At 36.3% G+C, this 25,425-nt stretch overlaps 1 protein-coding gene and 1 long non-coding RNA gene across 6 annotated transcripts in view; one reads left to right on the top strand and one right to left on the bottom strand.

Moving 5' to 3' along the window:
* Window positions 1–25,425, top strand: part of ZNF385B (zinc finger protein 385B) — a 369,869-nt gene that overhangs the window by 234,757 nt on the left and 109,687 nt on the right. Inside the window, exon 1 of one of the 5 annotated variants that reach the window (XM_054562409.1) lies at window positions 22,988–23,046. The exons of the other annotated variants lie outside the window; for them this stretch is intronic. The gene's annotated coding sequence lies outside the window, so the exon portion shown is untranslated. Of the gene's footprint in view, window positions 1–22,987; window positions 23,047–25,425 lie in introns of those variants that run through there. 5 annotated transcript variants of the gene reach the window in all.
* The window catches only part of LOC129061693 (uncharacterized), an 83,978-nt gene that overhangs the window by 25,314 nt on the left and 33,239 nt on the right, over window positions 1–25,425 (bottom strand). The window contains exons 2-3 of the long non-coding RNA XR_008528211.1: window positions 13,608–13,747; window positions 10,273–10,351 (exon numbers count right to left, since the gene is read on the bottom strand). This is a non-coding gene — a long non-coding RNA (uncharacterized LOC129061693). The remainder of the gene's footprint in view (window positions 1–10,272; window positions 10,352–13,607; window positions 13,748–25,425) is intronic.

Below are 25,425 nucleotides of genomic sequence, written 5' to 3'. Positions count from 1 at the left end.
CAGCGCAAAACCAAACCGGTGGCTTAACTCATAGTTAGACCAGGGGAAGGGTGTTTGTCACCGTAGAAGGAGTTTCTACCTGAATCATCATTATGTATCTATTTTTACTAAATCAAGTCTGGCCCATCTTCAGAGTGGTATTTGAATTTCCGAGACTGCTTTGTTCTCCCACATCTATCCTACAGAATCGCTTGGTGAATCTAATCACTACTGGTGCACTTGTTTGTGGTTTAAGAAATTCTCATAAGCTGGTTTTGTCATCCAAAGAATTTACCAGGTATTTTTACCCACTTTGGGAAAAAGACTGTACTGACATGTAATGCCATAACATTTAAATAATGTAGAATCTACTTTAATGGAGATACTTTAACAGATAAAAGTTTAGGTGAAAGTGTTTTATGTAAACCTATAAAAATTATTCATATTTTTAATTATTTGGGGGAAATATTAAATAAGAAAATTTAAAAAGAATTTCTCTATGTTTTGCCTATTATTCAGCTTTGACTAAGAAATTTTGGCAATTAGTAGCAATTAAACATTTACATGTTCTGTTTTGACATGACAGTATGCAATGTAAGTTTATCAGGAATTTTCAACTTGTTGCTATTCATTTTCATTATGTTAAATACTTTCCATCCACATGAACTTGATGGTAAGATGCACAAAGGAATGGATACCTTGAGTTTTGAGAATTAGAAAATTTGGGTTGAGTCTCATCTTTAAAATTCAAACAGCATAGTTTTCAGCAAGTCCCATAGCCTTCCTGGAATTCAGTTTCTAAATCCATAAAGTGGGTATTTTTTGAACCACAAACAAGTGTGCCAGTAATTAGATCACTTGAGATTCTATAGAGGATAGAAGTACAACAGCAAAATAATCTGTTGGAAAAGTCAAATATCATATTTTACTCAGAAAGTTCTAATATTCATTCCTATGGAATGTTCTGTTATCTGTTAACACACACAATGTGTACAAATACAATTATTAAAATATCCTTTTACTCATTTGTTTTCTACATTTTTACAAAATATATTCTTTTCCTAAATATGGATTAAACCATGATTCCTAACATATTTTATAATTCTTTACAAAAGTGTGCTCAGGAATCATTTCCTTATTTACATTGTAAATATCTAAAACATTTAATATAAAAATGTTGCTTATAGCAAAGTGTCCCACTAATTTATTTTTTTAAATGAGTACAAAGATCCTTTTTTTTTTCAAATAAAGTTTCTGAACCATAAGAATTAGTGTACTTAGAAGGGTGAAAAATAGTTCTAAGGCTAATTTTTCAAAGTGCCAAAAAACTAGGTATTACAATGTCAAATTTTTTTAAATTTGTTATGAAGACATCTTTAATTACATGAAATTTATTATGGCATTTATTACAAATTTATTGTGTGTTCAGAACACGAATTCAAAACTATCATAATGTGTAATATAAGATTTATGCTTTTAAGGCATCATGTGCAAATTTTCATATACACCTTTCCCATACATACTGGTTTTGTGTTTAATAAATACATACTAGGATATTACAGATTATGTTCATTGAAAATGGACTATATCTTTGACATGTACAAGTATATCAAATTAGATATTCATCAAAGAAAGGCCCTAACATGTTTTGGACACTTAAAACCAAGTGCATTGGAACCATGCCATGACGGGGAGAATGCAGAACAAGGAAAATTCTGTGGTGACCTCCATCATATAACAACTATTCGTATCACTCATGGAAAAACGCAGTCCACACCCCGTCCCAGCTGGTGTCTCACACTGCAGTGGAGCAGGACACAGGCTGTGAAGCATGGAACTAGAGCTTCAGAAACAGCCATGGCAGAGGAAGCAGTTACGTAGTGTCAGGTATGTCAAGAAAACAAGCTCATTTTTAGGTTTGGCTGTATTTTTAAGGTATCTTTTTGAAAGCATTTCAAGATTTACTAAGATTATTTTTGAGTTTTCCGAATTTTGAATTTATAAAATACGTTTTTATTTTACAGAATCTAACACAGAGGCACTGTACTAACTACATACTAGTCTGCACCAGGGTACACTGAAGTTACCATGGCAATTATGGTATAAATCTTTCTTTTTGCTAACTTGGAATTTTTTCAAGATTCTTTCTTTGGACTGACATAACTTCTTCAAGTAGTGAAAAGTTGACCTTTGAAAAAAGTTAATCTTTTCAAAGAGTTTGTATGCATATGTTTTGATTTTTTTTGTATCAGGACAGTTCAGTTTAGAACTTGAATTTCAGACCGAGACAGAGAAAAGGCCTATGAACTAATAATATTAACCAATTTTTCCCCTAACCATAAGACATGAACATAACATACTTTATATCTATCTCATAAAAAATTCTAATTTTCCCAAGCCACATTAAAATGCAAAATAAAATCGTATTAAGATGTAGGTTGTATCAATAAGACCTGTGAGTGGTCAGCACAAAGGTATCTATGCATTAATTGTGTGATAAGCTCAGATGGTATGACCAAAGGAAAAATTATGGAAGGAATACAAAGGAAAAATTATGGAAGGAATACGAGATACTAGTGGTAGCTTAATTTCAAGAGTGAAGCACTGACTTTTGGGAGATAAGTGTGAAGGATACAAATGAACTTTGCATTTTCAGTCACTGACATCATACTAACCCATGTTTACATCCAAACATAAGTGCTAATGTAAGTATATATTTTATCTGTAAAATATGAACAAAATAATATATACTTCTTAGATATTAGCTACTACTCAACTGTGATAAAGTGTCACTGCATATTTTAAGAGAGCACTGAACTCATTTGTTTATTTTCTCATTTGTTTCCAGTACCCTAGGACATATATTGACAAAAATATTGCTACATGAGGTATCTGAGATTTTACTGCATATGTTTTCTTCCAGGATACTGATGTTTTTATGACTGACATTTTAGTCTTTTATCTACTTTGAATTTATTATTGTGTATGATATAAGTTAGTGATAAGTTTCATCTTTCAAAATATACAAAGAACTAATACAACTGAACTCCAGGAAAATAAACAATCCAATTAAATAATGGCAAAGGACCTGAATAGACAATTCTCCAAAGAGGATACACAGATGATACTTAGACATATAAAAAAAGATGCTCAACATCACTAACTATCAGAGAGATGCAAATTAAAACCACAATGGGATATCACCTCACACCTGTCAAAATGGTTACTATCAATAAATCAATAAACAGTAAGTGCTGGCGAAGATGTGGAGAAAAGAGAACCCTAGTGCATTGTTGGTGGGAATGCAGTCTGGTACAGCCACTTTAGAAAACAATATGGCATATCCTCAAAATCTTAAAGATGGAACTCCCTTTTAACCCAGAAATTCTATTTCTGGGAATATATCCTAAGAATCCTGAAACACCAATACAAAAAAATATACGCACTCCCATATTCATAGCAGCACTATTTACAGTAGCCAAGATCTGGAAACAGCCTAAACGCCCATCCATAATGAGTGGGTACAAAAGCTGTGGTACACTTACACAATGGAATACTATGCAGCAGTTACAAAGAAGAAACTTTTACCATTTGCAACAGCATGGATGGAGCTGGGGCACATTATGCTAACTGAATAAGCCATTCAGTGAGGGACATGATCTCACATATATGTGAAAGCTAACGAACCCAATAAATGAACGAAGTAGAAACAGGAGCATAGATACATGGAACAGACTGACAGTTGCTGGACGGGAGGGGTCTAGAGGAAAGATGGCAAAGGAATTAACCAAAGGAATTTATGCTTGACCCATGGACACAAACAACAGTATGGGTATTGACAGGAGGAGAGAGAAGGGTTGGGTGGAGGTGGGAAAAGGGGGGGAAAGCTGGAACGAGTGTAATAGCAAAAAAAAAATACATTTTTTTAAGATAGCACTGAACTCACCATAAATATATAAGCACAAGATGTGGTTAAAAACACAAAAACTAAGAAAAGAACAAGAGCCAGAGGAAATAGGATCTCTCTGAAGAAATAGATTAGATATTTGGAAGTGGGGTACTGCCATAACAAATAATTTAACATGTAGTATTGGCTTTGGAATCAAGAAGTGACTAGAGTCTGGAAGAATTTTAAGCAGTGTGATTAAAAAAATCCCAGATTCCTTTGAACAGACTCTTAGTAGATATATAGATATTACAGATGCTGCTTGTGGTGTAGTAGGAAGTAGGAGGTGAAGAACGTGTTATTGGGAACTAGAAGAATAGAGATGTTTCTTACATAGTGACAAAGCTTAGCTGGGTTGTGTCCTTCACTTGTGTGGAAAACAGAACTTGTGAAAGATGAACTGGAACATCTTGCCAAGAAGATTTCCAAGCAAAGTGTTTAAGATGTGACCTGTTCCATGCTGCTTAGAGAAATTTAAGAAGAGAGATATAAATTGAAGGATGAACTGTTAAACAAAAAGAAACCAGGACATGATAATTTAGGAAATTCTCAGATGACAAAAGACACTAAAATCAAGAGATTGCCTCTGAAAGCATGGTATTTAAAAAAAAAAAAAAAAGACCAAGAGATGGCTATACAACTCTTTGTTAAACCTTTGAAAGATCAAAAGATCAGTGTTCAGTCATAAGAGATAATGGTGTGCCTCGCAGAGCTGCTCAGTTAAATTGCAAGGCTCCTAGGAATCTGTGTGGCCCTGAGCCATCTCAACAGGAGTCAGAGTTAGAGAAGGGATTAAGCTCAAAAATGATTTATGGGTGTGGCTGATTTCTAATAGAGAATATTGTTATGCCATCCATAGAGGCCCACAAAGTTCCTAAGGAAATTTGGTCAGCAGGAACACTACCAGCTTGGACCTAAAGGAGCAAGAGAGTACTGCGTGAAAGAAGTCTGTTGGACTACAAAATTCTACTTACAGGAAGCAGTCTTACAAAACTTCTCAGGTGCAAAAAATATGCTACTATTCACAAAAAAGGAAGGCTGACTCAGAAGGTCACCCACTCATCACTTTTATCCAACATAGTATTAAAAGTTCTAGCCAGAGCAATTAGGCAAGAAAGGAAATAAAATCAACCCAAATTGAAAAGGAATAAAAAAACTGTCATTTGTGGATGACATGATCTTAATATAGAAAACCTTAGAGACTCCACCAAAAAAATTATTAGAAATGATAAACGAAACAGTAAAGTTTCAGCATAGAAAATCAAAATACGAAAATTTGTTTTATTTCCAAACACCAACAACAAAATATCAGAAACAGAAATGAAATACGTAAAAATAACAGACAGTAAAATCCTTGACATCAGTCTTACAAATATTTTTATGAATTTGACTCTAATAGCAAGGGAAACAAAGCAAAAATAAACAAATAGGATTACATCAAACTAAAAAACTTCTGCATGGGAAAGGAAACCATCATCAACCAGAAAAGATGACCAAAGAATGGCAAAGGATATTTGCAAATGATATTTTAGATAAGGGGTTAATATTCAAAATATATAAAGAACTCATAAAAATCAACAACAAAAAGCAAACAACTCAATTTGAAACTGGGCAGAGAATCTGAATAGACATTTTTTCAAGAAGGACATATAGCAGCTAACAGACACATGAAAAGAGGTTCAACATTACTAATTATTAGAGAAGTGCAGATCAAAACCGCAATGACAATATACCTCATGCCTGTTAAAATGGCTATTATGAAAAAGACAAGAAGTGACAAGTGTTGGAAAGGATGTGGAGAAAAGGGACATTTGTGCACTGTTGGTGGGATTGTAAGTTGGTACATACGGAAAACAATATGGAGCTTCCTTTAAAAATTAAAAATAGAACCATATGCCAGCTATTAAAATTCTGGATATTTATCTGAAAGTTGAAAAAACATTAATTTGAAAAGATATATGCACCCCTCTGTGTATCGCAGCATAATTTACCGAAGCCAAGATATAGACACAACCTAAGTGTCTATCAGATGAATGGATAAAAAAATGAGGTATAAATAGATACACACATACATGTGCATACAATGGAATACTACTCAGCCATAAAAAAGGAAATGTTGCCATTTGCAACAACCTTGAGGGTATCATGCTAAGTGAAATAAGTCATATTTAAAAAGACAAAAACTGTATGATTTCACTTATATGTGGGCTATAAAACAAAACAAACCAAAACTCATAAAGATAACAGATTGGTGGTTATAGGGGGGAAGGAAGTTGGGGGCAGTAAAATGGTACAGGAGCTCAAATGTGTGGTGATGGATGGAAACAAGACTTTTAGTGGTGAGCACACTATAATATATTTAAATTTCAAATTATGTAGCACGCCTGAAACATACATTCTGTTATAAACCATGTTACCTCAATAAAGAGAGAACAAAGTGACTCACTGAGATTTTCATATATATCTACTCCTAAAATGTTTACCAAATGTTTTCTCTGAAAACAGTTTTCTCTAAATTCTATATTGTTTATATGGTATCTATTAAGGTATAAGTGCATGTATTCCTGGATCCAGGAACTCACCAGTGATTTTATACTGAAACTCATCACAATGTATACTTAGAGAAGTAGATTTCAAGTCTCCCCTGCCCAGCCACAGGGGCAATAGGGCATTGTGGAATCTTCCGTCTCTTAACTTTCTTGCATACCAATTAATATCATTCATTGCATTGTTTACTACATATTGAAACTCCATTATGAACCTGAACCTGAAATATCACTTGAAGCAAAAAGTTCATTTGGGAAAATTGTCTTTTCCTACTCTAGCTTTTATGACATAAGCATATAATTAAGTCTCTAAATGGTGTGGCCTATATTTAGATGTTTTAAACATATATGGGTGGAGATGGGAGACTGGAAAAATGGCCAAATCAACACTCCAGAACATAACAACTTGAGTTATTTTTGTTTTCTTTAAGAGTAGCAATAAAAAGTATAGGGAGGTAGGAGAGGGAGTTGTATGGCGTGCTAAGAATTTGCAAAAATACCAGAGAAAAATAAGACACAGGCCAAAGAGAAGAGACCATAACTCTGTTAGAAGGAATTTATGCTTACAATATTTTTAAGATTTTGAGTAAGGAAACTAGTAATTTTATGTTCCCACATTAAATAATATATTGGTCAGGGTTCATCTACAGACAACAAATCCACATTGGCTATTTCAATAAGAAAGGAATTTATTAGAATATATTAAGTGTCTTCTAGAATATTTTCGATGTCTGAAAAACAGCCAAGCTTTAGCAAGACGTTCCGGAGTTGGCTCCCAGAGCCCTGTCACAGAACTGGCCTTTGCAAGGAGCCGCTGCTGCCGCCAGGGTTGGGGAGCATCACCACAGAACCTCTGTTGCAGCCAGACACCCCGCCATGGGACCTAACTGAGCATTCCTGATCAGTGGAACCTAACTCAGATACAGAACCCCAGCCACAAAGCCTATAAGAAATGTAGTTTTAAGCTTTCCAGGAAGGAGTAGTAGAAGAAGGTTGACATAGTTTTTGAACAAGCTCCATCAATCTAATAATTTAAGTTTAAAAGTCCCAGGAAAGCCACTTTGTTTACAAAAGCCAAACTGTCTGCTTTAGAAGTAGTAATAAAAAGACCAGATACTTAAAGAATGATTTTTTTCCTTGATTCTTAGTAATTTTAGGTTTTAATAAATTTTTAAATTATAGTGTTTATTTTTTTTACAGTATAAACTCTCTGCCTTGTGATTAATATTAAATGAAGATAAAAATCAGGGTATTATTTTCACTGGCATTTATTTTATGTTAATATAAAATTTGATTTATTAGATTATCACAGATCTGCAAAGTCTGCCCATGATTTCTAACTTACAGTAAGAGTTCGCCTGTCATCACCTGAGACAGTGGCTTTGTATCATTGTCTGCATATGATGTTCTCCTGAAATGAGAGTCCTACTGAAGCATTTTTTGGCATTGTTGTTGCTCTTTATCTGAACTACATTAAAAAACAGTAACGTCAAAAATAACATCAGCTTATAATGGGCTTACAGCAGTGATGGTAGTTTTAGTAACTGAATCAGTCTTAGGCCAAGTGCCATCAGCTGGCTCAGGTCATATGTTAGGGTATTTTCTCTGTGCTAACACGTAGAACATTGGGGCTTAGACAGATGTAGTCACAAGGAAGACTAAAACCAGCAGTGCTGAACAGTCTCCTCCCTGCTGTAACGTACACAATATAACGTAGGTATTCTGAAGTGTGTGTTGGTGACTTAATGACTAAATGAGCACTGCTGCCTTTTGAGAGCCCTGGACCCCGATACAGTGGCTTTGAGCATTGTTCATAAATGTAACCTGATGGCATTAACCACTTGTTATTGTAATATTTATTTAGGTTTATTTGTGTGGTTGGCAAAGTAAGTTGAAGTTAGAACTGCTAAGTAACGGTAACAAATTAATCTAAAAAATTACTAACCTATACTAGTAAGCTTAGGATTCAAAAGGAAGCAAGACGTGAGTAACTAGGGCAGCAGAGTGAATTTTTTTAAACTTTGCCCTTCCCTAGTAACTGAACTTATTTTCTTTGGTCTTTTCTTTCTTTTTGCTTGCTTTCCCTTTTCAAAGGTAAAAGAAAGCTGCCTGGTTGTTTTTACTCCCTCACCCTACTTCTCCCATCATTACTCATGTGTCCTGGAAGTGGAAATTGTAATTTGGAGAAGCTGACTCAACATGTGTGTTCTTTTAACTTAATGACAGCAGAAAGATTATGAAGAGAGATTGCTATAACTACAGTAACCATTTATCCAAGTTTGCTGGGGACAGTCCCAGTCTACACCTATTAATAGCATCCCCTTTCATTCTCAAAACTGTCCTGGCATGGATGGTAAATTCCATGGCCACCCTTCTTATAACTAAGATGGGCTAAAGGACAGTGTACAAAAATATAGATACCTAAGAAAATATTGGCAGATGTTGAAATTTTGGTAGAACCAGGTTACGTTAGTATCTTATTAATAACAGGGAGGAAAGAATTGCCTTTCCTGACACTGGGCTCTCTGTGTGCTCCTCAGACCTGTGTTCTCTTTTGCGAGTGTTTTCAAATATTGAGGCAGTTATTCTTGTTTACATGCACGAACATTGAACTGCCCAGATTGTTGTGTAATTATAATCAACGAGAGAGCATTTTCAATTCAATAATTTAAAAAATATTCCCAATAAAAATTCTTATTGAAATTATATTTTAGAAACATAAATGGAGATTTAATAAAATGTATTCATGATGGAATTTTTTAAATTTTTAAAAGATTCTATTACTCTATTAATGCTGATAGTTTAGGTAGAGAAAGAATTTAAATGGAAAACATTTGAAACGCTCAACAAACAATAAAATTAATAGAGTAGTGTCTTTTTCAGATACTTCAATATTCTTTTTCACATATAATTTCTGGAAGCAATTTGGTGTTATGTTTCAGTGTTTATTGTAGTTTATAGAAAATGTTTCTTTCCCCTTTCTTGCCCCAAACCACATATTTATTTCCATTGATAGCAAGTAATTTATTTTTATCACAACTGAAAGCGATATTAATATTTTGGATATATGTAATTGAATCCCAGAAAAGTTGTTTTGTCTTCCTTTCTAATACTACCTTTTATTGGTGGATTGAATAAATAAAGCTCATTGTGAAGACCTAGGTTTTAGACTTCCCAAGTAGGTTGTTTGAACTAGACAATACTCCCATGTGAAAGTTCAGTGTTCACTTCTAATATGCTCAATGTAAGACTGCAGGGATTTTTGAGAAGGCAGTAGAGCCTATCATCAATAAAAGAGGACACAGAGGAGTAAAATATTGGATTAAACCTGCCAAAAACCTCCCATACACAGTTTAGACATACAGCTTTCAATTAGAACTAAAACAGTTTCAGTTTAATATCTTGTTACCTTGTTAATAATTAACATAATGCAACAACCCCATCTGCACTGTGAAATAGTAGAACACAATTTCCAGAAGTCTTTATAGTACTTTTTTTAATGTAAAAAACATTGTTTAAAGATCTTACGGGGTACTTTTGTTCGGTATTCTTTTTCCTAATTACTATTAGCACTTTTACAGGATGAAATTTGCGGTGTGGTTCTACTATTGTAAAGATAACCTGAGGTTAATCACAGTGTCGGGCTTTCATTCTGAGTTTTTTAATGAGATGTACTTATTGCCAAAAGAAAACATTCTATGAGAAAGTGCAACCCGCGTCATAATCATTATGATTGAATTGTGTATTTTAGCCTTCCACCTTCTAAGACTGTTAAATTACCATGGTCAGTGCTATACTTACGATTTAATAAAAATGGCAGTTAAGTTATTTAAAGAAACAGGTTGGGTTTCCTTGGGCAGGTTCCGGGCCTTGCTTATCACTAAGGAAAAAGAAAATAAGCTGGTGGTTAGAGTCATGGGGTATAAGGGAACTTAGGGTCCAGGTGACCTTATGGAAATGAGCCCTGGGGGGAGACCTGAGATTCAGCCTGCGACTCTGACACTTGATAAATCCCAGAAAGGTGGCCTGAGCTTCAGTTTATCTATGAATGAGGACAACTCGCACATTTTATCACGTTCAATTTATGACGACAGGAAAGAAAAATCTATGTGAACCTCCAAGGAGAATCTGTTGTTAGTGTTAAGTTGGCAGAGCAGAGTATAAGCCAAAGCTGAAAGGGAAGGGCCAGTTGCTTTACTCGCTGCCTGAAATACAGTCCCACCAGGTACTGAAGCCACCATTTGGGTACAGCCTTGAGGTGCTCTTGCAATTAGCCCTACTTAGAAGGGATTAAGTTAAAGTTTCCCTAGGAGAGCAACTTTCTCGGGATGATTCTCATACAAAATCTTATAAGAAAGTCTGTGGGAAAAGCCACGCCACCGCCCTGCCTTTCACTGGCTCTGACCACCTGCTTTGGAGTCCTAACCCCGAAGCCCTTCAGGTGCTCTTGGTGTTTTCCTAGTCAACAGAGTATATGCTTTGCTCGAAGTAAAATATCTTTTAATAAAAAATGTTTACATTTGTTCTTAATCTTTGAAGCCACATTATACTGATAATATATAAAGGACTGAGTGATGATTTTTAATTGTGTGAAACAAATAGGAAATAAGCAATGAAATGAATAAAAAATACTAGCCTATAAGAACTTCATGACATCAAAGAGAGTTTCTAAGAGTTCAGACATATATAAAAATATACTATATATAAAAAATACTGTAAAGTATATATGTATATTTTGTGTCTTGGAGGGAATGAGCCACTCTAGGACTGAAATAACTTGTATTTTATCTTTGTAATAAGTAGCTAGATAATTAGAGAATCTCCAAGGTCTCATTAGACCTTAACTTTCTAGGAGCATTGCTACCATCAGTCATCATAAGGAACTGTGAGTCAGTTAAAACATTTATCTAAAGGGAAAACTAAAATAATCAAATAATATGTATGTAGTATTCTCAGCGGGGGACAAAAAGGTTATAAAAAAGGGAGAAATAAAGTGACTATTTATTGAGCACGACCACATTCTGGATGATAAAATAAAGGTACTAATAATAACAGTAACAGCAGTCACTAGTAAAATTGGTGAAATGGGTGTAGGTAAAAGTCCCAGATGCCAGGGTTTGGGCTTAAACCTGATGTGCACATTGTCTCGTAATTCTGTGAAACAAATTCTAATACCATTTCCACCCTACAAATGACAGATGTGAGACAGAGATTCACTTACTTACCCAAGGCCACTGAGGCCTTGGAGCATGACTGTAAACCCTGGTGGGCTGGCTGCAGGGTCTGTGCGCTTCCCTCACTCAGCTCCGACCCCCTGTAAGACGGGCATCGTGCTGATGTAGCTAATGGCTCCCTTGTCGCAGGGCAAGGCGAGGTGACTTCTCTGGGGTTACACACAGACCCCACCTGACAGCAGGAATGTTAACCCGGCCCTTTTTAAACATGTACTTTCTACTCTACTCTGCTAATTTTTCCCCTTTATAATTTGTGTCCTTGTAGTGACAGTTAGATGATGAACATTGAATTAGATAGCTGACTATAATTAGATCTGCTTCACAAAAGAAATATCGGCAGGTCAACACTAGGTTTTAGACTAGTAATAAGCATTCACAAAAAAAACACCCTTTTTTGTTTTCCCAACTCGCCACTGGCATAGTTTCCCATAGGAATCAGTTCCTATGACTGAAGTGGGACAGTTTTGCAATCTTCAAACTGCTTGTGTTCCAGGGACTCAACTGATGATGTCTCAGTGACGTTCTTCCTTCAATTCATGGAGCTAGTTAAGTAAAGTGGGGCTTGGTTCATTATTTCTAAATTCTGGGACACTATGGTGAAACGTTTGTGCTTTGTCATGTTCGATGTTAAAGGATATATACAAATAAGGAAATACACATGTAATCTGGGCTTTGGCTAGGGTGGGAGAGGACCACCATTTCTCTACCTCTGTGGGGCAGGAAATAGCTGTGGATTAAAGAAATGCCTATACAGCTTCCCAATTAGCCCACTTTAAAGTGTGCCCTCTTTCCCCAACTGCCTTTAGTTCTCTTTTTTGTTGCTTTCCTTTCTCTAGGGAAGGTGTGGTATGAGCAGCTCTATTTGGTTTGAGTTTGGGAGAATGGATGGGAAGCTGGGTCATTCAGTCCCTGGCTCTCTGCTGATACAGGCAGAAATGGGGCCAGTTAGAGGGGAGTTAAGACCCCAGTTCATTTTATGTATTCCATTGAGCAGCTAGAGAGTAATGATGATTTTTATTGCCTCCTGGCATGAAGTCTGAGAGGCAAACTGACAAATAACAAGAAAATTCAAAATTAAAGCTGACGCACCTTTCTTAAATCTTTCCAATGTGCTTGAGTATGATTATTCTTAATGCTTCTTCGTCCTTGTAAATATACAGGGTACCAGTCAATATATGAAATTGTTTCAGAAAAAGGAAATCTTCCTGAAAACTAAGAACAAAATAGGAAAATACCAGAGAGGCCGGAGGTGTGGGGTTGGATGGAAACAGGTTTCTGAAAGCCTATGCAGATAAATGCAGTGATGTATTTGCAGTGCTAGGCAAAGTTTTTCAAGAATTCCTATCATTTTGTGACATTTCCCTTCTGTGTATAATCCTCAAGTTCAGCCCTATCGTGCGGTCACGTTTTGCTTTTCAGATTCACCGCTCACTGATGGTGAGTCGGGGACATCATCCATATAAACAAAAGGCAGTGCACTGTAACATTTGAAGATGGAAAAGATTCTTCAGTCCCTAGGCAGGCTGACCTCAGGGCTGTCAAGAAGATTATGCTAGCCCAGAATACCTGCTCAGAGAGTCACTGGTGGTGTGGCAGGTGATGGCTGAGGGCTTTTCATGGCCTCAGGCTGTCTCCGACAGAGAGGCGAAGTTGGAAGATGATTTTAGTAGCCATGGTGGGTAAGTCTGACAGAACTCAGATACCACCCCCTACCTCTCTGCTTGCATGAGGAATAATGGTAGGACAAGGTCTTGACTTGTGAGGTGTTCAATATAAATATGAGAAAAATTATCTCCCCTATTTACTGCCCCTCTTTAAAATGAAAAGTTGCCCAAGCAGAACAGGGTTTCATTATCACAGCAGTTTTGCTGATCCAGAGAGAAGGGTCTGCAAAATGCTCACCTTTCCCGCGGAGGTTAGAACCCTCAGGTGACAGCACGGCTCTGGTTTTTCACTCACCCCTGGTTCGCCAAGTCTTCTCATGTTCAAACACCATCAGCTCCAAAGGCAACATGAAAGACTACTTTATCTTTTGAGAGAACCTAAATGCAGGGCGAGATTGTTTCACTTCATAGATTTAGAAATGGAACTTATTATTAGAGAAGCTAGAATTTGAATATTCATTAGTATCCTTGATTCTCTTTTGAGCAAAGACTTGAAAAAAGCCTGGATTTGGAGAGATTTTATTCTTTTAATCGTTTTTTCCCCTGTGCTTTTGGCCTGATGTTAAGTTCTGCCATCTGTAGGACATGTACATATTAAACCTCTTTTACTTACAAGCTTCAGCTCTTTCAGGAAATTTTTTGCTTATGTTACCTCACCGGAAGAAATTAGCTTCTCTTTCCCATAGTCTCTGCATTATTAAAATGCAGCTTGTTGTTCAGTGTTTTAATGGACTCTTTAATGCATTTACACATTAGTGTTACATACTAAGAACAATTGAAGTATTCCAAATAAAAATATTCGCCAGGTAAATGTTCTATTTTATTTGTGGCCATCAATGAAAAAGACAAGCTAGTTATCTTCATGATCATTTAGAAAAAAAAGGAATCTTAACCTAATACAAACTCAGTCTCCTCTTGTCAGGCAACTTATTCACATAATTCTAAGGAAGTCTAGAATGTATTACTCTTTCTTTTTTTATTTTTATCTTTAAATAGCAAAATAAACAAAAACAGTTGCAACTTACTATTGATTATTTAAGTATGAAATACTTATAGCAAATTCTTAATTCAGGTCAGTTGTTTTTTTTCTTTCTGCCAATAAGAAGAATGTGCTAATATTTAGTTTGTCTCTGGCTGGTATGTACTTAGGGATTTTGAACTCTTTAAAATGTGTAAATAAATGCCACTTGGTAAGATCAGCCTGGCAGAAGAGACAGAGTAGAAAAGAAAGTGAGAATAAAATTAAATAATACATCATTTTAGAATTACTTAGCTCACTTTTTGTCTTAACCAAAAAAATAAAAGGATTTTCTCATCAAATATATTCACTGAAATATTTGATATTAAACTTCAACCAAATTAGCAACCTGTAATGTTGGGGCTCTGGATGCCCTCTTTTAGAGCAAAGGGAAGTGGCATCCTTAGCAAATGGAAACGCTCAGAGCCCTAGCTTAAGGCCAGACAGCATCTACAACTTCTGTCCTCTACTTCACCACTCGTTAAGTGGGTAATATTGGCTAAGTCATTTAAATTCTTATGGGTCCTGTTTCCTCACCGGTAATCGTAGAGGCTTGGACCAGATTCATTCAACAGATATATACTGAGCTCTCAAAATGTGCCATGTTTCAGTGAGACATTAAAAAAGAAATTAAAAACAGCCCCCATCTTCAAGGAGCTGAGGGTTCAATAGAATAAACACTGGTAAAGAATAATGTATGCAATATAGAGGTTTTGATACTCTTAAAGAAATATGCATAAGGTACATGGGGGAGCACCAGAACTGGAGTGGTCAGTTCTACCTGGGTTTGGGTGGAAGAGAAAAGATGGATGAGGACTTTACAGAGAAGATGCTCAAACTAAATTTGGATGTTGTTCTCCAAACGAACAAGGGATGGAAGGTGTGAGAGCACAGGACTATAGGAGTTAAGTCAGCATGAAGCCTCAGGACCTAATGGAGGTCACATATGGCGGTGAAATAAGCCTGAGATGAAACGTGCCATGGAAAGTGCTTTGTGTGACATAGGACTCTAGATTTTGTGAGAAGCCACGCCATGGTTCCAAGCAGAGCTTGTGGACGTTCATATGTGTGTTCTAGAAAAGTAACTCTAGAAGAGAATGGCAAAGACTTGGAGAGCGCGAAGAGTAGAAGCAAGAAGGCCAGTGAGGAGACTACTACAGAGGCACATGGGAGAGATGATGGAGATGACAGCAGAAGCTATGGAGTGGAAGGGAAAGTACCCGAGACTGGTGACTTCCTTCATAAATAGTGTCGAATAATACACAGTCCCTGTTCTCTAAAAGCTTACAGTTTAGTGGGAGAAACAAAAAATAAATATGAACATGCAATTACAATAGAATAGGCTTTCTCGGACATAGCACTAATGACATTTGGTACTGCATGATTCTTTGTTGTTGGGGACTGTACACTGCAGGATATTTAGCAGCACTAGATGGCACTAGCCCCCCAACCCTTTGTTACAAGCATATAGCAGATACTCAGGAAATATGAATGCCTACGTAGGTGGATAAATTGATGGATGGTTTGAATGGCTTCCCATCTAAGCCCAGAGAGAAAAACTGTAGTTATATGTAGACTGAGGGCAGTAAGTTCTGAGGTTATACTCCAAACATGGCCCTATTGCCATTTCTAATGTTTGATGTGCTGATTGTGGAGAGAAGCAGGACACAAACTATGGATGTAAAATTCTGTTTTGTTGAATAAATATATAATTTTATTTGTTTATTTAAATACTGTTCTATATTGTTGAGAGAGGTATAACAATGTGTATGTTTGCATTCGTTGCTAGTAATCAACATAGGTCTGGGTACTCATTATAAGCAAGTCACTTTAGCATGTTGTGATAGGAAAACAGGGTTTGGTTTACATTTTGCTTTAGTTTAGATACGAAGCTGTGTCAACCTAAACAAGAGTTTCAGTGTCACTAATCTTTAATTTTCTCAGCTGTAAGCATAACATTGTCTTGAGGATTATATGAACTAAAAAATATATTAATAAAATACTTTATATATAGTAAATTCTCAGTAAATGTTGCTTCCCTTTGCCTCTTCTCCAAACAATGTATATTATTAGAAATTCTAGTTGACTCAGTAAGAGAATCCTGATAGTAATGGCTTAAACAGTTTATTTTCACCCACACAAAAGCAGTCTGGAGATCTGCGATCCAGGATTTAAATGATGATGTCACAAAATAATTCAGGAATCCAGGCTCAACACTTTACCACTCCTAACTAATGGCCGTAGTGCTCAGAATTCCTGCTGAAGCACCAGTCACTACTACTGTGTGCCAAGCAGCAGACTAGACAACAGGGTGAAGAAGGTTAGGCCCTCTCTCTTTTAAGGAGCCTTCCAAAATGCATTTCTGCTCCAGTAAGTGTGCTCATGTAAATTCTTTACTATCTAGCATCTTAGAATATAAATGACAAAAATGTTGTAGGATTTAAAGACTCCTATACCTAAATTTATTTTACCACCTCTAAATTAGTGTGGATACATGTATATGTATGTATATATGTACAAATGTATGTATTGCAAAGTAAATTTGCTATATTTTAATGTAGATTTTCAGAAATGGAGTTTATTGGTTCTGACACTCAAAAATTATTTTTTTGGATAAAAGACTTAAATGGTAGACTTAGAACCATAAAAAATCCTAGAAGAAAACACAGACAGTAAAATATTGGGCATTGCTCATAGCAATTTTTTTACTTTTTTTCTGTCCAAAACTGTTTTATTTTTGCTCTTTTTTTAAATTGTTTCTCAGTTACAGTTATCCCACCTTTTTCCCTGTTGCTCTCCCATGCCCGCACCTCGGTCTCGTAGTCAATGCCTACACCATTTCTGTGCCCATGAGTCCTCTGTTCATGTTCCTCGACTTGCCCCTTACCCTTCATTCCTCCATTAACCCTCCTTCAATGTCAGTTCTTTATTTCCATGTCTCTGGTTCTTTTTTTGCCCTTTTGTTTGCTTTGGTGATTAGGTTCCATTTATAAGCAAGATCATACGGTATTTGTCTTTCACCTCCCGGTTTATTTCACTTACAATGCTCGCCAGTTCTATCCATCCAGTCATGAAGGGCAGGAATTCCTTCTTTCTTTCTGCTGCATAATATTCCATTGTGTAAATGTACAGTGAATGTCCAGGTTTTGGATCCACACATTTACTGATGGGCACTTAAGCTGTTTCCAGCACTTGGCTATTGTAAGTAGCACTGCTATGAACATCGGGGTGCATAGGTTCTTTTGAATTGGTGTTTCAGGATTCTTAGGGTATAATCGCAGGAGTGGAATCAAAAGGCAGTTTCATTTTTAGTTTTTTGAGGAAATTCCATACGGTTTTCAGCAGTGGCTGCACCAGTCTGCGTTCCCACCAGCAATGCACTAGGGTTCCCTTTTCTCCACATCCTCGCCAGCACTTGTCGTTTGTTGATTTGTTAATGATGGCCATTATGACCAGTGTGAAGTGGTATCACATTGTGGTTTTAATTTGCATCTCACTGGTGGCTTGTAATGTTGAGCATTTTTTCATGTGTCTGTGGACCCTCTGTATGACCTCCTTGGAGAAGTGTCTGTTCAGGTCCTTTGCCCATTTTTTAATAGGATTGTTTGCCTTCCTGGAGTGGAGTTGTGTGAGTTCTTTATATATTTTGGAGATCAAATCCTTGTCTGAAGTATCATTGGCAAATATGTTTTCCTATATGGTTGGTTTGCTTTTCATTTTCTTGTTTTCTTTAGCCATGCTGAAGCTTTTTTTTTTTTAATGTACTCCCATTTGTTTATTCTTTCCTTTATACCCTGTACCCTAGGGGATGTATTGGTGAAAATATTGCTGCATGAGATATCTGAAATTTTCCTGCCTATGTTCTCCTCTAGGACTTTTATGGTGTCACATCTCATATTTAAGTCTTTTATCCACCTTAAGTTTATTTTGGTATATGATGTAAGTTGGTGGTGTAGTTTCGTTTTTTGCATGTACTTGTCCAGATCTCCCAGCACCATTCCCTACTCCAAGACACATCATAATTAAAATACCAAATGTTAAAGACAAAGAGTGAATCTTAAAGGAAGCAAGAACAAACAGATAGTAACATACAAGGGAGCTCCAAAAAGGCTAGCGGCTAATTTCTCAACAGAAACACAACAAGCCAGAAGGGAATGGTAAGAAATATTCCAAGTCATGAAAAGCAAAAGGCTTCAACCAAGACTAATCTACGCAGCAAGGCTCCCAATTAAAATGGAAGATAAAATAAGAAGTTTCCCAGACAAAGAAAGGCTGAAAGAATACACCTCCACCAAACCAACATTGCAAGACATGCTAAAGGTACTGCTTTAAGAAGAAAAAAGAAAAGAAGGAGAGAGGAACACAGCTACAAAGGGAAAAAATGGCAATGAATAAGTACCCATCAATAATAACCTTAAATGTAAATGGATTAAATCCTCCAATCAAAAGACATAGGGTAGCTGAATGGATAAGAAAACATGACCTGTATATATGTTGTCTACAAGAGACCCACCTCAGAACAAAAGACCAACAAAGACTGAAAGTGAAGGGTTGGAAAAAAATATTCCAAGAAATGGACAGGAAAAAAAAAACAACCAGGTTAGCAATACTTATATCAGACAAAATAGATTTCAAAACGAAGACCATAAGAAGAAATACAAAAGGATACTTCAGGATACTCAACAAAAGAATCCATCAAGAAAATAAAAACACTGTAAACATATATGCACCCCACATGGGAGCACCTAAATATATAAGGAAAATCTTGGAGGACTTCAAGAAAGATATAGAGAGCAACATACTTATAGTATGGTATTTTAACACCGCCTGTCAACAATGGACAGATCGTCCAAACAAAGAATCAACAAGGATATTGTGGCACTGAAAGACACTCTAGATCAAATGGACCTAACTGATGTATACAGAACCTTTCACCCCAAAGAAGCAAAATATACATTCTTTTCAAATGGATATGGAACATTTTCAAAGACAGACCACATATTAGGCCACAAAGCAAGCATCAACAAATTCAAGAAAATTGAAATCATAGCAGGCATTTTCTTAGATCACAATAGCTTGAAACGAGAAACTGACCTCAAGGAAAAAAACTCAAAAACAATCAAATCCATAGAAACAGAATAACATGTTACTAAACAGTGAATGAGTAAATGATGAGATCAAGGAAGAAATCAAAAAGTTTCTGGAAACAAATGAAAATGAACATGCAACAGTCCAGAATATATGGGACACAGTGAAAGCAGTCTTGAGGGGGAAGTTCATAGCAATACAGGCCTACCCAAAAAAGAAAAATTTAAAATAAACAACCTAGCCCTACATCTCCAAGAACTAGAGGAATGACAACAAACAAAGCCCAAAGCGAGTAGAAGGAAAGTAATAATCAAGATCAGAGCAGAATTAAATGACACAGAGACTGAAAGAACAATTCAAAGGATCAGTAAATCCAGGAGACAATTCTTTGAAAAGATAAACAAAATTGACGAGCTTTTAACCAGACTCAAGAGAAAAAGAGAGAGGACCCAAATAAAATCAGAAAGGAAAGAGGAGGAATTACAGCTGATACCACCAAAATGCAAAGGATCATAATAAATTACTACCAACAACTATATGCCAAGAAATTTGAAAACCTGGGTGAAATGGACAAATTTCTAGAGACATATAAACCTCCAAAACTGAGTGAAGAAGAAGCAGAAAGCCTAAAGAGACTGATAACAGCTAGTGAAATTGAAGCGATAATCAAAAAATTCTTGGCACACAAAAGCTGGACAGTTTCAGCTTCACAGGTGAATTTTATCAAACATTTAGGGAAGAGCTAATCTCAATCCTTCCCAAAATATTCCAAAAAATCCAAGAAGAGGGAAGACTACCAAACTCTTTTTATGAGGTCAGTATTATCCTAATTCCAAAACCACATTAAGACACAGCAAGGAAAGAAAACTACAGGCCAATATCGCTGATGACCATAGATGCTAAAATCCTCAACAAAATATTGGCAAACTGGATCCAGCAATATGCTAAAAAGATCATGCACTATGATCAAGTGGGATTTATCCCAGGGATGCAAGGATGGTACAGTATACGCAAATCAGTAAGTATAATACATCACATAAGCAAAATGAAACACAAAAACCACATGATCATATCAATAGACGTGGAATAAGCCTTTGATAAAGTACAGCACACATTTATGATAAAAGTACTCAGCAAAGTGGGAGTAGAGGGAGCATACCTCAACAAAATAAAGGCCATGTATGAGAAACCTACAACCAACATCATACCCAATGGGCAAAAACTAAAAGCTCTCCTGCAATATCAGGAACAGGGCAAGGGTGTCCACTTTCATCACTGCTATTCAAGATAGTATTGGAAGTTCTAGCCACAGCTGTCAGAGAAGAAAACGAAATAAAAGGCATCCAAATTGGAAAGGAGGAAGTAAAACTGCCATTGTTTGCAGATGACGTGATAGTGTACATAGAAAACCCCATAGACACCACCAAAAAACTACTCAACCTAATAAGTGAATTTGGCAGAACAGTGGGATACAAAGTCAATATTCAGAAATCAAATGCATTTTTATACACTAACAATGAAATAGCAGAAACAGAAATTAAGGAAAAAATCCCATTTACTATAGAGAAAAGAAAAATAAAATACCTAGGAATAAACTTAACCAAGGAGGTAAAAGACCTGGACTTAGAAAACCACACTACAATGAAGAAATAAATTAAGGAAGACACGAACAAATGGACGCATATACCATGCTCATGGATTGGAAGAATGAACATCATTAAAATGTCCATACCAGCCAAAGCAATCTATAGATTCAATGCAATCCCTATCAAAATACCAATGACGTATTTCACAGACATAGAACAACTATTTCAAAAATTTATATGGAACCATAAATGGCCCCAAATAGCCTCAGCAATTTTGAGAAAGAACAAAGTAGGAAGGATCATAATACCTGATATCAAACTATCTTACAAGGCCACTCTAATCAAAGTAGTCTGGTACTGGTATAAGAACAGACACATAGACCAATGGAACAGAATAGAGAGCCCAGAAATAAACCCATGTGACTATGTTCATAGCAATATTTCTTCTGATATGTTGCCTCAGGCAAGGGAAACAAAAAAAAATAAACAAATGGGACTACATCAGACTAGAAAGTGTTTGCATAGCTAAGAGAACAATCAACAAAATAAAAATCCAACCCAATAAATGGGAGAATATATTCTCCAATGATACATCTCATAGGGGTTAATATCTAAAATTTATAAAGAACTTATAGAACTTAACACCAAAATAAAAACAATCTTAAAAGAGACCAAAGACCAGAACTGACACTTCCTCCAAAGCATACAAATGGTGAATACACATATGAAAAGATACTCAGTATCATTAATTGTCAGAGAAATGAAAATTAAAACCACCATGAGATCACCCCACACCTGTTAAAATGGCTACCATCAAAAAATCAACAAACAACAACTGCTGGAGAGGATATGGAGAAAAGGGAACCCTCATGCACTGTTGGTGGGAATGCAGATTGGTGTAGCCACTGTGGAAAGCAGTAACAAGTTACCTGAAAAAATTAAAAATGGAACTGCCTTATGACCCTATGATTCCACTTTAGGGAATATATCTAAAGAAACCCAAAGCACTAATTTGAAAGATTATATGCACCCCTATGTTCATTGTAGCATTATTTACAATAGCCAAGATGTGGAAACAGCTGAAAAGCCCATCAGTAGATGACTAGATAGAACTGTGGGACATCTACATAATGGAATACTACTCGACCATAAAAAAAGAAAGAACTCTTACCTTTTGCTATAGCATCAGTGGGCCTGGACGGTGTTATGCTAAGTGAAATTAGCCAGTCAGAGAAAGACAAATACCATTTAATATCACTTATATGTGAAATCTAATGAGCAAAATAAACAGACTCGTACATACAGAGAACAGACTGACAGCTGTCAGAGGGGAGGGGTAAGGGAACTGGACGAAAAAATTGAAGGGATGAAGGAAAAAAAACCTCAAACATGGACAACACTATGGTGATTACTCAAGGGAATGGGGGTAGTGAGGTAGAAGAGGGTAATAGGGAGATAAATAATGATGGAACGTGGCTTGACTTATGGTGGTGAACACACAATACAATATTCAAATGACATAGTATAGAAGTGTACATGTGAAACCTATATAATTTTATTAACCAATGTTACCCCAATAAATTCAATAAAAATTTTTAAAAAGAAGAAAAAAATTATTTTATTTTTAAAATCGCACCACTTACTGAAAGGACATGGAAACAATAACACCTCAGTGTCAATGAACACACCCAAAACCCAGATCTGTGTTTCTAAATTCCATTCTCCAATAAACAGAACTGGGAATCTATGGAGATCAGTGTTGTAACATCACCAGTGATAAGTCATTAGTATCATCTATCCCTTGGTATGAGGTGATGAAAAGGGAACTTTATCTCTGAAGCATTCTTTCCAAAAACTCGTAACTCCAACCCTGTTGAGGGACATTTATAAAATACCTGACCAGTACTCCTTAAACTCTTCATGGTCATGATAAAAAAGGAACAACTGAGAAACTGTCACAGACTAAAGGAGACTAAGGAAGCTGGGTGAGTAAAAGTAATGTGGTATTGTGGGGTTGGATCCTGTAGTGAGAAAGGACACTAGTGAAATCTGAATGATGTCTGGAATTTAGTTAATAGAAATGTACCAATACTGATTTCATAATTTTGACAAATGTACCATGGTAATATAAGATGTCAACATTAGAGGAAACTGGGCGAGGAGTACGTGGAAACTCTCTGTATTATCTTTTAACTTTTCTGGAAAGGTAAAATTATTCAAAAACAAGGTTTATTCTAAAAATAAAAATTATTGGCACACATCGAAAGCCTGTTGTGTTCTCTGGTATAAGACATTATTTATCGCAGATGCATTTGAGTATAATCCCCATGCATGCAGGGATTTTGTCTACTTTATTTACTGCTGTTTCCCCAATATCTAAAGTACCTGAAATAGAGCAGGCACTCCATAAATATTTGTCAATGTTGAATGACTGCACAAATGTTGCCTTCTAAAAACAAATTTATGAGTTAACTTGAGGATAATACTAAGGAAGAAAATGTACACTAAAACCCCCTCTGATCTGTTTTTTAGTTACTGTGATTTTATAGTGCACTATTTTGTAAATTGTAAGGACATTCTGACTAGCCCTTCATTTCACAGTCCAGGAGAATTGGCATACTTTTTCTCCGTAATTTTCCTAATGGAACATTTTATGAGGGATAGGTCTTGAAGGAGTTGGTAAGTGACCATTGGGCACTTTATTAGAAAAATAGGGGTTTGTAGCACTGATTCTAATTCAAAGAAATTGAAACTTTTTTGTAATCTTATGAGATTAATAGATCATGGATTAGAAAACTACATGCTATGAATTTTTTTATAAATTAGTAATTTTCTGTCTATTAGTATTAAAAAGATCTAATGGGAAATGCACTTGATTAAAATCCCAGACTCACCACTTAGTACCTATGTGACTGTAGGCAAGTGCTTTAATCTAACTCTCAGTTCTCTAGTAAAAGGTATATGTCCAGTCCTCTATTAATGAAAACACAGGATAGATTATTGTACTAAGAGCTCAGGGATACAGTGGCCCCCACAAAGCAGAGTCTTGCTTCTGTCTCATCTAATGATCCAGGAATGGTGCAACAGCTTTTGGGGAGCCCAGGCTACTACATCTTGTTGCTTGGCCACTTCTCGTCTGCACTTCTTCTTTTACATGCTCGACTCACCACCACTTCCACAAGGCAGGTCACAAGAAGGAGGAAGTCTAGAGGAAGCACACCTTTCCTTCTAGGGGCATGACCTGGAAGTTATCACTTCCACTCATACCTCATTGGCCAGAATCCAGTCTTGTGGTTCCAGCTACCACAAGAGAGAGCTGGGAAATATTTTCTTTAGCTGGGAAGCAATTTGCTAAACTAATACTTCTGATATCATGGAGATTGGCAAGAAAACTTACAGCAGAGCCCGTCATAAGCACCTTGAGTAGTTCCTCACATGGAATAAATGTTCCCCAAGTGATGTTCTCTGTAAATCATCTGGAAGGTGATTAGCCCGAAAGGAAAAGGTAGGTGGAAATATTTTATCAACTATGACCGTTGCGTTAGTCAGAATTTAGGATTAGACCTTCCTGGGAAGTTATATTTGCATTTGAAAACTTGCTTATATTCTTAAAAGTTAAGACCCAACTCCCAAGAAATAAGGTTTTATTCATCCTGTAAAAAAAAATGAACTGTAAGAGTAATATTTCCCAAAGTTTATTCATTTTTATGTATAATGGCTGCAGCTAGCTTCCCTTCTAGATCAGAAAACTGGGGTAGGTTAATTTAGAAGGGATGGTGCTCTGTGGGAAAGGGGGCAAATACAAAGTCAACTATGTTACTTATCTTTAATGTAGAAATTCTTTTGTTTACCCAATTGTACTTTTGCTAATCAGAATTTTTATACTATCTATTCTTTGCATGGATTCAGTTTCTAGCTATTAGTGGTAATGTACACTTACAGATGTGGGACTGCATCATTTTTTTTTTCATTGTATTACTGGTTTAGTTTGATTGTTTTCCTGAGGACATTTACTGTAACCTGCTGAGCTTGAACAGTTTTGTTCCAAGCAAAGCAGTTTATTCTAAGCCTGATTTATGCTAAACTTGCCTAGGACATTCTTACATTCATGGGCCCCAACTGCAGGTTGTCAGCCCCTGATGTGATCTATCAGATCACACTGCTGACAGCTGGACAGGGCGCAGTTGGCCCTGATCTTTGGGTGACATTGGCAACATGAAGGGTGAACATGATACCGGTTGTATTAGTCAGCTTGGGCTGCCATAACAAAATGCCGTATACCAGGTCACTTAAACAACAGACATTTATTTCTTACAGTTCTGGAGACTGGGCATTCTATGATCAACGTTCCCACCAAATCAATT

This window comes from Pteronotus mesoamericanus, unplaced genomic scaffold, assembly GCF_021234165.1.
Source record: "Pteronotus mesoamericanus isolate MK-2021 breed Mesoamerican mustached bat unplaced genomic scaffold, CSHL_Meso_final scaffold_651, whole genome shotgun sequence".
NCBI lineage: Eukaryota > Metazoa > Chordata > Mammalia > Chiroptera > Mormoopidae > Pteronotus > Pteronotus mesoamericanus.
The sequence above is the reverse complement of the archived record's forward strand: the minus strand, read 5'-3'. Positions and strand labels throughout refer to the sequence as shown.